This window comes from Zalophus californianus, chromosome 14 (assembly GCF_009762305.2).
Source record: "Zalophus californianus isolate mZalCal1 chromosome 14, mZalCal1.pri.v2, whole genome shotgun sequence".
NCBI classification, from domain to species: Eukaryota; Metazoa; Chordata; class Mammalia; order Carnivora; family Otariidae; genus Zalophus; species Zalophus californianus.
In genome coordinates this window covers 55,996,175-56,012,442 of record NC_045608.1, presented here as the reverse complement: position 1 = coordinate 56,012,442, position 16,268 = coordinate 55,996,175, and the positions used below count along the sequence as shown (strand labels likewise).

The 16,268-nt window shown below is 39.2% G+C and overlaps 1 protein-coding gene across 33 annotated transcripts in view; it reads right to left on the bottom strand.

The window, feature by feature from the left end:
* The window catches only part of DTNA (dystrobrevin alpha), a 340,156-nt gene that overhangs the window by 157,965 nt on the left and 165,923 nt on the right, over window positions 1-16,268 (bottom strand). The gene's annotated exons all lie outside the window — the stretch shown is intronic.

Below are 16,268 nucleotides of genomic sequence, written 5' to 3'. Positions count from 1 at the left end.
ATAAGAATAAGAGGTCCCCCAAAGCCTTTAAACAAACAAAATAACTATATACATTTTTAAGTCGCCACTAATCCCTCAAGATACTGATCATTAGCTGCTACTTCTTCCAACCAAGTATTTTTAGATGCCAGTTACTAGCCCAATAGAAAAATGCAGCAATGATCTCACAGCTCCTTTAAATATATATATAAAAGTTAAATAATTCAGTCAACACGGATGCTGAAAACACATCAGTGTGGGAAGGGCTAGCCTCAAAGTGTTTTCCTAGAGCAAACTTCTAATCACAGCTCAGAGGTGGGAGGTAAAATTCTTCATTTTCTTTTCATCAAACCCTGTGTTTAACCACTAAACGGATTAAGTCTCAGTCCTATTTCAAGTGATCATAGATTTGGATCTGTAGTGACACAGCCTGGTAGAATCAACCCAACCATACTTGGGGGCTCTATCTTAAGAGTAGGAGTTTTGGAGTTGGGACAATAGCAACTCTGAAGAATCCTGGGACCCTCCCCCCGCCCCCCAAATCCATGGCTATGTAATTACGATTTAAGGAACCGCCTTCAGTTTATTCCCAGTACTTTAAGGAAGCCTGACGGGAGGCCTGGGTGACAGGCTTCACTTTGTGTCACTTGCGGTCCCTCCTTCCCACCATGGGCGTCCTTCAGTTGCCGCTCTCCGTCCTCCAGCCAGCAGGTACTTTGTCCCTCGGGTTTGCACTGCCACTCCCCTGATTCCCCAGCTTTGCTTACTTTCCAAATTTAGCTCATATTTCATAATAATTCGTTGACATATCTGTTCTTTCTCTTTAGACATGGACTCTCCCAGGAAGGGGAATGAAGTCTTATTCATCTTTGCCTACCATGTAACCAGCAAAGGGCTTGGCATCATGTAGGGCTCACTGGCTATGCTTGAATGGATGAAGCAGGGACCGAATGTTTTGTGTCAGCACAGTGGAGGAAAGCTCAGCTCCTTCAGGGCTCTGTCCACAGCATTCTCTGCTGTGGTTCAACCGCTGAAGGGTTTGCACAGGCTCTTCCTTATTATTCCACGCTGCAAAGGGAGGTAGGCAAGAGTAGCTCTTAAGAAGGGCAACCACGGAGTTACTCGGATGTGGGTTTGAAATCCGGCTCTTACCCAGGCTAGCTTTGTGATCTTGGATAGATCATTTAACCTCTCTAAACCCCAGTTACTCTTTTGTAAAATTTCTACTTTAAAGAGTTATGACAAAGGATTAAATGAGATAGCCCAAGGAAAATACCAAGCACTGAGCTTGAAACATAGTAAGTGCTCAACAAATTACCGCTAGTGTTGTTCAGCCAACCTGTTTACAAGGTTTGAACAAGAGGGACAACAAGAAAACTCATTGACACCCGACTTTCCCTTGCTGATAAAACTGTCATTTTCAACCACATACACATTTTCAATTATATGCTTCATAATATGAGCATAATACAGTGATCATTTCAGGCAACTAGCCAGGATTGCTCGCTCCCACTTACAAACCATCTAGAGGAGATGACCAGTCAAAAGATTTTACGTATTCCCAGTGTGAAATGGACTGTATAAAGACTTTTAAAGTTGGTAGTTGATTAAAAAAATATTTTTAATATGAAAAACATGAAGTAAAGCAGTTCATTTAGATATTTATATCGAATTTTCAAGAAGTGGCCTATATGTCATTTATTAGCAGGTTTTTTTTTCAAATTAAAATGGGGTATAAGAATGGTCATATAAACAGCATCAGAATAGAAATTATGTACAGAGATCACATTTTTAACAACTTCCCTGTGTTGGCTTAACAGCAGCCTTTGAAAGGTCACCTTGATCAGTAATGAGCGAGGGCTCTAAAGGGCTCACCACCACAGAATTTTTAGCTGCTTTTCTCCACAGTCATCTAACTCAGGAAATTACCAGACACCAAAGCCAATTGAATGGGAAAATTAGCATTAAAATCCCTTTGAAGCCTTATAGTGCAAAGAAGCAACCAGGGGTTAAAAAAAAAAGACACCAAAAAAACCCCCCAAAACCAAGAAACAACAACAACAAAAACAAAACAAAAACCTGTGGTGGAAAAAAGAAATTTAACGGCAGAAAGTTGCTATAAAATAGAATAAAATGAATGTTGTGCATTGCAAGATTTCTCTATCATTACAACAAAAAGCCCTATAACAAATCAGTAGAGATTATTAAAATAGCTTTGGCATTTGCTAGAACTCTGAAAAATCCTTCAGTGTTATGGCTCATGATGACATAGTCCTATAAAGCGTGTAAGTGAGGCAGAACAGGCCAAAAAGGCAAGAAGCATATAGATTGGAAAGTGAGAGCCCCTTAATCCTGTTCAGGACTGTTGATGAAGGAAAGATAAAGAGAACCACAATTTGAATAATTCATAATTACTCTCATGTGTGGCTAGCTGAATAGAAACTTTTTCCACTGCTTGTCTTCATTTCTTTGGGAGTCTTTACTTTGTGTCTTTTTCCTCCTACAGATGGGTTATGCATCTCACTGTTCCTCATCTTGTAAACTGAAGAGCCTATCATTTATCTAGTTAATGGAGACTACTCCTAGAGCATAACTATGATGAGCAAACATCCTTTGTCAGATGTTAAGCAACTTGTTTGATTCTCCCTCCGAAGCATTAGGGAAATATGATGTCAGTATGTTTGGTTTCACAAAGTCTCAAATCCCCTTTTGCAAACGTGAAGATGAACTTCTTGCTCAGTGTGAACAAAATTTGTAACATGATCTGTGCCGGCGTGACCCACTTAATTTCATATGAAGAATCCAATCACTGAGGGAGAAAGAATCTTTGAGACATAATGCTTCAGAATGCACCCTGGGAAATTGTGCCAAGCCCGAGACCCACAGACCTGGTAGAGAGTTTACAAGGTTGTCTGCTTCACTGCTCTCTCTTCAGACACAAGGGCACCTAAAATCCCACACACTCAAGGTAACAACATGGGCTCGGTGGTCACACCCCTGAGTTAAACAGCATGGTTACCAAAAAAAAAAAACTGGCTGCTAATGTCAGTGAAATTAAAACAAGACAAAACAATTTGAATTTCTGCAAAATCAATGTTTTTCAGGCCACATTTTAAAATTGTTATTTTATAATACCACAGAGAGCTTTATGGTCAGGGCATGAGTTTAAATCAAATAAGAGAACTTGTTCACAGCAACAACAAAAAAGATTGTGATCTATTGAACAATTTTTCCAGGCGCATAGTTTCTTGGGCTGCTTTGAGCAGCTGACCTAAAAAATATTAATCGGATTAGTATCTATTCTACACATGAAGATTTCTTATGAACGAACAAGGCTATTGCAAGGCATCTCAGTTTATATAACTCAGTATCAAGATATTCTATTTTACCCTTAAGATGTTTTCAAAACATGCACTTCTCTTTTGAATTGTATTAATGGTGCTATAAATATCTGTTTCTAAATAGCACTGTGAATTGATGGCTACACATTCTCCAGATAACTTGTTGTGAACCCTGAATCATTTTGTCCTGTTCACATATGGAAATTTATTCCCAAATTTCTGCTTTTGGATTTTTCATCTCTTCAAAATTCATAATTATACAGTTATAGTCTGGATTCTTCCTTAGTGAAAAACACATTTGGTTTTGAAGCTTAATAATAAAAAGAGATACCACGTACCCATTTTCTCACTGAAAGGTAATATCACAAGTCCAACGCAGAGAAGTTGAAAAATAGAGAAAGACTTATGAAATAACATTAAAACCACATAATTTAACTATCAGAGGTAACCAATATCAACATTTTGATGTATTTCTTAATCTTATATACTAAAAATCCTGGATAATTTGACTATAGTTTTCTTCGGCTGAAATAAAGACATGTAAAATAAACACAGTATGATATTATAGATTCTTTGAAAATATTTTTTAATAGTTGCATAAAATTCCGCTATTTGGATGTATCAGAATTCACTTAGCCATCCCTCATTGTTAAATATATATTTAGTCTTTTCCAGACTTCTTTATATAAGTGATATATCTTTGTATATAAAGTTTTGGTTGTATCTTGGGTTATTTCCTTAGAACAGATTTCTGTGCAGGAGGGGGAAATTATTGAGTTTAAGTTAGAAAATCTAAGCACAGAATTTTATTTTATTTTATTTCTTTTTTAAGCATAGCATTTTGGAATTGGAAGATCCATCCCTATAATTCAGTGTAATATTTCATTTTATTGATGAGGAAACTGAGGTGAGATAACTGGCTCAAAGTTCTGTCATGAATTCTTCTAGTGCAAGAATACAGACTGGGGTTCTTTGTGAGTCCACTTAGCTTTCTGTCATTTCATCCTGCTGACTCTCAATGGCAATTCATCTCTGAGGTGCTCCTTCTCAGTTTCGGTTTGGTATCCACTGTGAAACTCCATGAGTATGCTCCAGAGTCCAAGGCAGGAATGGGAGTAACTTGGAGATGGGTAACACAGTTTTATTTTTTGTTTTTTGGTCAGAGACAATCCACATGGAGTGTCTCTACAGTCACCTTCCACTCATAGTAAAACAAAGTGGATACTGAGAAGCAGCAAATATTCTCTCAGGTCAAAATCTGTCCTGAGGAGAACAAAATGGAAAAAGATTCCAAGAGAGTTGAGAGGTCAGGATGCTCAAAAAGTTGGTGATATAAAATTAGGCAGAGCTCTTTGATAGACCCCAAGTTCTTTTATGGCTTTGTATTCTGTGAGAAAAACAGAAGATCTGTGGGATTTGAGTGGCAGATTGTTAGGTTACTTGTAGGGGCAGGGGAATAAGTTACTTGTCTGGTCATCCTCTGTGACAATCCCATATCCTGGAAACCCAGGTGTGTTTGCACAACCATGATGATGTCTTTGTTTGACAGAATATATTCTTTCTCAGTTAGAGGGAACAGGGGAGAACATTTCTGAAAATTAAGTCTACCCATGAAGTCAAGGAAACAGGCATATTCCTGAAAACTCACTCTTGAAATAATTCATTTTCTTGGTCTGAATACAGAGTACACAGAGATTATTATTTCTTGGTCTCTTCCATGTGACTTGTTCTAAAATAAGATGACTTATCCTAATTCAATAAATTTTAATCAAGTGTCTTCTCAAACCACATATTGTATAGATGTAGGCAAAGAATATAAATAGCCACAACCTAGATGGGGAGGTAAGAATATGGATAAAGAAAATATAGCTGTAGATATATGAAAAAATTGAGAGTAGATAATTTAGTTAGGTCAGTTTAAGCAGAACATTTGGGGGGGAATCACCCAATCAGTGTGCCCCAAAGCTCGGAAAGCAGTTGACTGTTGGGATATTAGGTGTGTTTTCTCAGATTCTTGTACTCTGTGTTTGGGTACTTGGACTACATTCGCACAGTATACATGCTAAAGCTCTGAGGAGGGATGCCTGATGTACCCTAAGAGCATGTTCAGTGACCAAGATTAGATGTAGGAGTGATAGAAGCTACTGAATTTCTCCCTTCTGCTGTAATGTACTCCTGGGAAAGGATGAGTAATTAAGTAGTTGGTGGCAAGGTGAGGGGGGACGATGGGTAGTAGCTGCTTCTCCAGTAATATGTGTGTGTATATCGTAGGTAATGAGATGAGAGATTAGGAAGCAAGTTCAATGTCATGCACACTGTAGGCACTCAATAAAAGTTAATTATTGGTGCCAATTTTGATAAAAATAAAGAAGCAAGTTAGGAGAACAATTAAAGGTAAGACTAGAGGAGCAGAAATTATTAAGGGAAAACACAGACTGAACAGCTGGAAAAGGATGGAAGGTGATTTAGGGGGAAAGATTAAAATAACAAAAACAAAAACAAAACATAGGTGGTTAAAGAGAACACAGAAAAATCATCCAGGAGGTATGAGAGAGAGAATACTGAAGAAATACACAATTGGGAAAGTTGTTTGAGTAAGTTAAGACAAGTGACAAACCAATGTCTGAAATGTCATTCTATATACCTCAATGAATTCCATCATTGGAATGAATGAAGAAGGTCCATTTGATAGTTATAAATTGACCCATAATATAAAGATATCGGGCACTTTGGACCCTGCTGGGTGTCTTTGATGGGAAACACTGCATCAGTAGGGATCATTCCTCTGACATGTCAAACGTTCCCGTATATGATGCTAGGGAGTTCATGGTTATCCTTGCTCCATACTTCACACTGGTTAATTCTCCATCAGGCCACTGCATTCTGTTTAGAGTCTCACAGTGACATGTGAAATGGGGAAACTGGAGAAAGCATTGTATAATGGTGAACAATGAACAGGAAGGGAAGTAGCATAGAAGCCTGAGAGGGAGGCACTTAAGAGTTTGAAAGGATATCTACACATAAATAATGGTGAGCAGGTGTTCTTCATTTTTTACTGAAGGCACCACACTTTGTGTTTGCCAGGTGAGACATCAGAAAGGACTCCTGACATAATCTCAAACTTATGGCATCTAAGTAATATGAGGCAGAGAGGCATTAGCTTCTACTTTGTTCATCACAGATGAATAGCCTTTTTGGAGGATGTTAGCCCCTCGCATTCATTATACATGTAAAGACACTTTACATCCCAGTGAAGACATAGTTATGTGTTTATATGTTCCCACACACACACACATTGAGAAGACAGAAACCTTAAGTCATACATCAGATTCCTGTGGCTTGGATTGCCCCCCCCCCCATAACTATCATACTTGTAGCAATAATATACAAAGTGTTAAAGACAAACACTATTTGTTTTATCTCTTCAGGCTTTATGATACCGTTGATAAACATTGTAACCAATTAAAAGATGAAATTAATCAAAAATATTTTCTAACCACTTATAATCTCACCAGCCACAATTGATATTTTTGTTATTTACCTATTCATATCTGTCTCTAAGTAACTGTGTAGCTTGATTTTAAAATGATTGTTGAATGGGTGGAAATAGGCAATGGGATTAAAGAGGACACTTATGGAGAGCACTGAGCCATGTATAGAATTATTGAGTCACTGTGTTGTACACCTGAAACATATATAACACTGTATGTTAACTATACTGGAATTAAAATTAAAAATTTAATAAATTAAAAAAACCCACAGAAACACACCTCAAGAATGATTAAATATAAATAAAAATGCAAAAAAGAGAAATAAAATAAAATGGATTGTTACTTTTAAAACTGCAGCATTTTCCATATTCTAAAGGAGGCTATAGCCTTCATGACTATATTTGAGAAAGAATGCTCTTTTTTGGGAATAAACCTTAATGGGGCTACTGTTTTTATAATAAACTAGTCTGCAAGAAAGTGTTGAAGGAAGAGAAATTAAGCCACCCTATGTAACAGAGAAAAAAGCTCCCTTCTTTATGGGTGGTATAGCAGGAAAACTGTGAGTTATGAACTGGAAAGAGGAAGGGTCTGGTGACTAGAGCCAGGGAGAATGGGTGCTAAAGTTCTGGACACAGGGAGCAAGGTCCAGGTCATAGGGAATTCCTATCTGCAGGGGAAACAGGTTCTAAAACAGGGTGGCCCAGGAGGAGATGGCCCCAATATGGGATCCCTTCTGAAGGGTATGACTATGGTCTAAGGAATAATGATGCTGATGATTAATTTTTATATTGACTTATGATATCTCTGTTATCATCAAGATTTTAGGAAAGCTTTGAGAATTGCTCTTAGCTTCACAGTGAATAATTAAGTCTGTGTCCATGCTTGGAATGGGGGTATGAAGAAAGAATATGCTCTCTGAGAAAGTGATATTTGAGATGACACCTGTGAAGAATGGGAAGGAGACTTTTTTTAAAATAATTTTTTATTGTTATGTTAATCACCATACATCATTAGTTTTTGATGTAGTGTTCCATGATTCATTGTTTGTGCATAACACCCAGTGCTCCACGCAGAATGTGCCCTCTTTAATACCCATCACCAGGCTAACCCATCCCCCCACCGCCCTCCCCTCTAGAACCCTCAGTTTGTTTTTCAGAGTCTGTCTCTAATGGTTCGTCTGGGAAGGAGTCTTTTAAGCAAAGGGAAGAGCATGTGTGAGGTCCCTGAGAGGGCAGAGAGCCTGATGTTTTCAAGGAACACCAGAAGAACAGTGTGGTTGGAGCACTATGCATAAAGGGCAGAGGGTCATGGCATAGGAAAGTTGGCAGACCAAGGCTTTGTAGGGACTCTAAAATTTATTCTAAGTACAGTGGGAAGGTTTTAAAGGATTTAAAACATAAAAATAACAGAATCCAACTTTTATTTTAAAAGAGCGTCCTGGCTATGGTGTGTACAATGGACAGGAGGGGGGCAAGAGTGTTTAAAGTGCCACCAGTCTGAGGGCCAACTTTTGACTCTGAACTAAAATGTTGACAGTGGAAAGAGTGAGAAGTGCATACATTTAAAATATATTTTGGAGACTGAATTGACAGGACTCAGTTACACATTCACACATTGAATGAAGGAAGATGAGTGAGAATAGAATGTAAAGAAGAACTCTCAGCATTGTAATAATAATATGGAGGTGCCATTTACTACAGAGCAGAAGCTGGATGCAGGAGCATGCTGAGGGAATGCAACATGGGGTAAGGCAAAGTGTTGAATCTGAAATGGCTCTGAGTCAGTTAAGCAGTAATGTCACATAGGCTGTGTCTATATCTGCCTGAAGCCCTAAAGATAGGGCTCGAATGGAGATGTATGGGTGAGAGCTGTAGGTACAAGAGACTTTTTTTAAAGCCATGGGAAAAGGAGAACATACGTGGAGAAGCATACCCAAGACTTCTCTCCAAGACAGAGGATCAGGGAGGTAAGAGGAAATCCTTGTGACTTTGTTTTTATGGAAGCTAAATGGGAGTTCTTCAGGAGGAGGGGATCGTCTTTGAGTTGAAAGCTACTGAGAGGTGGAGTAAGATGAGAATGGGAAAAGTATTCATTAGTTTTAGAATATGGCAATAATGACCACCTTAATAAAAACCTTTTTCATGAAATGGCGAGGGACAGAAAAATGAGGGGTAAGGAAGTGGAGTTAGGCTGGGTAAACGATTTCTTTTTTGGAGAAAATTGGATCTGTAGGGGAGCAGAAGTAGGGCAGCAAGTGAAAGGAAACATGAAATCAAGGGACTTCTTCAAATATAGGAGACGCTAGAAAATATTTACATGCTGCAAAGAGTGGTCCATCAAAGGCAGAGAGACTGATGATGTGGCAGAGAAAATGGCTGGTTGCATGTGTGCAGTCCTAAGAGGGTAAAGGGGGACAAGATACAGAGTACGTGTGGAGAAATTGCCTCTCCTGTGACATGAGGGAAGAAGGATGCAGATGAGGGTATATGTGTACATTTCCATGTGTACATGGAAAGAGCGAGTTCCTATCTAGTGACGTCTATCATCTCAATGAAATAAGAAGCAAGGTTGCTAGCTCAGAATGAGGAAAGGGGAAAAGATTTTTGATCCAAGGGGAGAAATAATGAGCTAATCATTATGGAGAGTAGGAGAGTGAACTGACTACAGAGATAGTGGGAGAGCCATAGAGTGCTGCAAGCGCATCTGATGTAGTGATCATGAGTCTAGCATGCTCAGTTGTGTGGCCTTCTTTTTTTTTTTTTTTTTTTTAAAGATTTATTTATTTATTTTTGAGAGAGTGAGAATGAGAGAGAGAGAGCACATGAGAGGGGGGAAAGTTAGAGGGAGAAGCAGACTCCCCGCCAAGCAGGGAGCCCGATGCGGGACTCGATCCCGGGACTCCAGGATCATGACCTGAGCCGAAGGCAGTCGCTTAACCAACTGAGCCACCCAGGCGCCCAGTTGTGTGGCCTTCTTTAACAAAGCTCAGCCAAAAAAGTATGGGTAAGTCAGGTAAGGGGGTTCAGCTACCTGGCTTGGCTATCGCCTGGTGAATATAATGGGAGGAAAGGCATGCAAGGCAGTTGAAGGTACATAAAAGGAAATGGACCATGGAATCTAACCAGGCAAAGAATGAAGTAAAGACAGGAGGTGGTTACTGGACAGTGAAAAAGAACCAGGACAAAAAGATTCTGTAACGAACACAAAGAATTGCAAGTGTGGCGATCAGAACAAAAGAGCTGGGAGGGTGGGATGTGGTGTTTGGAGAGGGGGATATCTTGCTCGTTTTTCTGATGGTGGACGTGCTTCAAAGAAGTAGATGGCTGAGGTCAAATGGAGGGATTTATTTTTGGATATGAGGAAGGTATTGATTGGATCATCCATGGGTATACTGAAATTATCAAGAATATAGCACGTAAGCAGCACTAATCAAAGTTCTGTAGGAAACAGAGCTAAGCATTCTTCCTGTGGTCTATGGCTGGGTAGATTTTGTATGGTGGGAGGTGCTGGTGGCATTCTTCATCATTGCATTGATAGAGCCTGTGCCCCAGGCACGTGGAAACTTTTGCCATGTCCTTATCCGCCAACTTTTTCTTTTCTCCCTGTGAGCCTCTTTTTTGAGTGAAGAGACCTTTCCCAGAAAACTCCCTATATTTCTTTCCTAAGGACATTATAACAAATGATCACAAACTTGGGTGGCTTAAAAATAATAGAAATCTACTGTCTCATGGTTATGGAAGAGAGTGCGTGTTATTTCAGAGAATGGTTTTGCTTTCCACTCATAATTCCCTTGACCTGGTCCTTCACATGGCCTAACATCTGCTGCCTTTCAGCACTTCCAGAGATGGCAGCCCTACTCCCTCTCTCTCTCTCAAATAAATAAATACATCTTTAAAAAAAATATATCTTCCCCCCCACAACCGAGCAAACAGAACCATATGCATTTGGAAAAAGCTGTTTGAGAGCATAAGTCCTAGCAGACATTTCATTCTCTATTCTGTAGAAAGTATATCAAAGACGTTAGGATCTGGTCTTGTTGCTTTTTCAGTCATTCGCTTGTCCCCTATCACACCATCGAGAAGAACATTATATTAAATGCTAATTCTCATTTTTATGATTTAATGAGCTACTTCTGAGAAAGGTACTGTTTCACCAGCCCGTTAGAAACGTCTGGAATGGCTAGTGCTGAATTGAGGCTTAGGTCATCCAGCTGAAATTAATGTCAATGTTTCAGTTATTCATTTATGTTCTTCAGCCTCTTGGACACACCTCCACTGGTTACTAGGCAACCACAGCTTACTGCAGTTAGTATATATTAAGCAGGAATTCTATGTGTGAGTTTGGAAAGGATCTGAATATTTTAATGAGAAGGCGACCATGAGCTGAACTAGACTATTATCTTAGTTATGAGGTAGGACAAAATGTGGGGACTTCACTATTTTTCAGAACGTGGATGAGTAACACTTTACTAACAAGCCTTCATGCTTACAGGTGTAACCGTCTATACTAGTGCCTCAAAGCTGGAGGATATGGAAAACCTCAAAGGAGTCCTTTTTATCAGATGGAAGAATTCTTGTTAAGAACTGTGTTTAGAACAGGGATTCACAAGCTCTGCTTCTCAGGCCCTTTTGCTCTTCGGACGGTGGGGAGGGAGAATCCAGGGGAGAATCCAGGAAGGTGTTTATATTAGGGTAATTTTTACCACTGTACTTAATGTCTGCAAATGTTTTCTTGCCAAAGAGAATTCAAAGCGCTGTGGGAATGTGCCAGGGATTCGGTGGTGGCATGCTTTGTGTTCTTCCTGGTGGCAGTGTTGGCCATGTAGGAGGGACGTGAGCCGAGCAGGGCTCTATCTGTGCCGGTATAAAACAGAACTCTTCCTGAATTGAGGTCATGAGAGGCTCATTTGCAGTGACTGAATGGGAAGAATGTAGCCTTCTCTGGAACATGATGAGGCTTTTTTATCTCCAAATGTGCCTTCTGTGGATGCTACTACTCTGGGAAGAAATTCAACTTCAGAAGAGAAACCTTATGTAATACTAGAGTTGTTCGTACGCATCAGGAAGGGATGGTGTCATAATAACACGCACTTAGAAAAAGACAGCCACCTTCCTTATCTATGCAGCTAGAACTGGAAGAAAAATTATGGCAAGTATTTATTTGAGTCTGAACATGTATTACACACACACATAAACACAGAAAAACTTTCAGCCCACTGTTATGGAACTGTAAGGAATGACAGCAAAGAGAGCTAAGGTATTCATCTATTTTGATCATTTGAAACTATCAGATTCACGGTGGAAGATTTTGCTGAAATAAACAGTACAGATTTAAAAGTCATGTTTTGAAAGTTACAAAAATTAATTGATGGTTGAAATACAAGCTAAAACAATAAACTGTCACTCATATGAATGCACTAACATCGAAACACCTTATGATTAACTTTTGTAAACACATCATAATCCTTAGTGTTCGATATGAAAGCATTGTTCCACCCATTCTTGTGATGATCACAATTTTAAAAAATCATACTTACATGAAGGTAAATAGTATCCTGCAAACTCTTCTGGGAAATTAGGGGGGAAATCGGCACACAAAATATAACCCAACAGGCAGGGATATAACCTGGGGCTGTGAATAGAAGTCTTATTTTTTTCTAAGATACTCTATATTTATTTTACTCAAAGATAGGCACTGTAGTGTGCATATGCTACTCGTATTTTTTTAAAATTCTTTTTCACTCTGTAATATGAACAAGTTATCCATACAACAGCAGTAGACCAAAGACACCAGGCCTGTATCTTTTTGTTTTTTTTTTAATAGATGGGGTATTTATAGAGTTTACGATTTTACAATTTTTAAAGAAACGAATATGTTACAATCACTTTAGCTGCCATTTTTAGAGTCATATTCTGCCTGTCAGCACCTGGACTATTCTGGTCTTCCCATTCAAGGGCAGTTTAGGGCTTTTGTGCTGGGGTCTCCTACATGTGTGCTCCAGACCGTATGCAGGATGTGAGCCGGGAAGGCATTTCTGCTTTTGCTCAGCCATATGTCCAACACCTAGCAAAGCTCCTGATAGTTCTCAATGAGTACTTGATGAATAGTAAATCTACTTCTTTGTATTGTAAATGAAACCCAAATCCACCTTGTTTTCTTAGTCTTTCCGTACATGTAGAAACTCTTCTTGGAGGAAAATAAGATCAAGAATATAGTAATCCTGGCGATGAACCATGAGAGACGATGGACTCTGAAAAGCAAACTGAGGGTTCTAGAGGGGAGGAGCGTAGGGGGATGGGTTAGCCTGGTGATGGGTATTAAAGAGGGCACATTCTGCATGGAGCACTGGGTGTTATGCACAAACAATGAATCATGGAACACTACATCAAAAACTAATGATGTAATATATGATGATTAACATAACAATAAAAAAATTAAAAAAAAAGAATATAGTAATACTGGCTAGTTTGTTGTATGATGGACAGGACTTAGGTGGTAGGAGACTCATCAAGGTCCTAGTTGTGACTTTGCTGCTAATTTAGGGGGTTGTACTTAACCTCTCAGCCTCAACTTTCTCAAATGTAAAATTAAGAGTTGCCATGGTCTCAATGTTTGTGTTGTCCTGAAATTCATATGTTGCAATCCTAATGCCCAAAGTGATGGTATTAGAATGTGGGGACTTTGGGGTTGATTAGGTCATGAGGGTGGAGCCCTCATGGGTGGGAGTAGCACTTTTATAAAGAAGGCCTAACAGGGCTCCCTAGCCCCTCCTGCATGTGAGGACACAGAGAGCAAGTGCCTGCTTTGAACCAGGAAATGGGCCCTCACCAGAATGTGACCATGCTGGTGCCTTGATCTTGTACTTCCCAGTCTGCAGAACAATGAGGAATAAATCTCCATCCTTTATAAGCTACCCAGTCTCTGGTATTTTGTTATAGAGGCTTGAATGGAGTAAGACAGGGGTCCAAGTTAAATAATCTGAAATATCCTTTCTGATGCTTAAATCTTGTGATTCTAAGACATAATCTACGGCAAATCAAAGTAGGATGTTACCTGAAATAATTATGCCTTATTTATCTCAGGCTCCTGGGTGCCTAGAATGGAGCCAGGGAACATAGAGATGTGTAATATATATTTAAAGAACAAATGAGTGAATGATCATCCTAGGTATAAATGTGGCCTAAACATCATCAGGATTTTTCACCAGTGGAAGAAACCCTTTTCTATGGATACTGACTTTTGTAATTACAATGAAGCCAGAGATTGGTTTTTGCAAATTCTGAGTTTTATTCATACCATTTATTATTCTTATACATGATATTTGAATACTGTGATGTTTAGAAAAATTCAGAACACACTTATGCACTCTTTTAAGAAGGGCCAACTGTGTCATGTCTATGGAATTTTTTATTTTGCATCCCAAACAAACTTTTTATAATTAATTATAAATATTCATTTCATAAATATTCTTAAGGAGAAAAAAGGAGACAGAAATTCTTGCCTTCAAAAGCCCCCAGCATTAGTGGTATTTTACACAACGTACAGCCCTAAAGTTCTATCAGTTGACAGCATTAGACATCATTTCCGAGCTTATGCTCACATCAGTACGTGAGGTTTTTGCGTAAATAGTCTCAGAACCACAAGGTGCTGTACCTTTTAAACTCTTGAACAGAAATAGTGCTAATTTTAGCATCAGCCTAAACACAAACTTATTTGCCAATGAGAAAAATATCTGTAGACTTATAAAGAGCTTACTCCTCAGGAAATATTTTAAATGGAAAATTCTAGCATTGTCTTACATACATATTCTTCTTCTAGGGTTAAATTGGAAAGCTCTTTCAGTGAGGCAGTTTGCTGCAGTGAAAAGATATGACTTCACACTCTCATTCTGCCACTTAGAGGAAATGTGACATTGGCAAGTTACCTACGCTCTTGGAACCCTAGTTTTCTATCTGAATAAGGAGGGAAACAATAGCCAATTTGAGAGGATATTATGAAAATTAAATTAGATAATGTTCATGGAGCATCTGCTTTGGTGCTTGGCACAGTGGCACCAGATCCCCTCTGTAAGGTGCCCTGTCCCCTAAGGGAGCTCTAATGCTGGACGAAGTACTATGATCTTCACCACACTCGAAGCACTCAAGCATATTTCAAACTACGACCCTCCAGACTTCATTCAAAACCAAAATGGGAGACCGCTGTGAGCTTGGCATAGGTGATTCAAAGGTAAAGAAAAGACTTGGCATTTGTCCTTGATGAAAATTTTAGAGGGAAGATAGACAGATAACAGGAGAAATGGCATGAGGCTGTGAGTGATTGAATGAGATCCCTTTTCTTGCTCTTGTCTACAATTGGAGCTGATCTGGTAATGGCCCAAAGGGCTATATGAAGTCAGAGAAAGGCCGATGATAACTGGGGACCCAGGAGGAAGTCATCACTGACTGGGATACTGCAAGGCCCTGGAGAGTGCCTGTGTGCACTTGGGTGAGGGCTTTGCAGAGGAATAATGAAGGGCAGGAGCATCTAGGCAGAGGAACCAGCATGAGCAAAAGTAAAAGCACAAAGACCAACTGATGAGGGGCGCAGGTAGGCCCTGCAACTCAAGAGGTCTGTTGTGCCTGTATTATGACACACTAAAGGAATACACGAGATGGATTTTGTGCCACAGCTGATGGGGCAGCCAGCACTGGCTTGGAGATCTAAGTGGCCTAGGGTAATTAGATCATATTGGCTCCTGTTCAGTGGGCACCTGCTACATACCAGGAACTGTGCTTTGTTGTTTTATGGATCTTCTTTTCTAGCCTTCACAACAAATCAAACATAACTTTTCAGGGAAGGATCTAAGGCTCAGAGAGATCAAGTAAGTAGCTGCTCAAGATTACACATTCCTAAATGGAGCAAAGGAAAGAAAAGGAAGAATAGGATTTTTAAAATATGAATTTCAGACTAAACCATTAAAGAACGGGAATAATGAAATTTGAGTGTAAATTAGGAAGTTGATTTAGACGGTCATGTTTTAAAAGAAAAGGAGAATAGGAACACTGAAAGAGGGAACCTGTGGTTCAAAGTGAGGCCATTCAAGATTAGGGTGAGATCTCTTAATACAGGCACGTTTTGAAATGATGTAAGGTTTTTAATAATAAAAAGTGTTGCTTCTGTGTTTGAAAGTTACTTCACGGTTATATTTCACGAGAGAGAGTGAGCGTAATAATTAAGTGGGCAGGGTCTGAAGCCAGACTGTCTAGATTTGAATTTTTGCCCCCAACTTAACCTCAGCAGATGATTTAACTACCCTGGGCCCTAATTTCCTTATCTTTAAATAAGGAGATATAATGTTACCTATGTCATAGGATTGTTTAAGCATGATATGAAGTATATGTCTATACAGAATAGTGTTTGGCATAAAGTAAGAACTCAGTAAGCATTAGCTATCATTGCTTTGGGCCTTAGTCTTTAT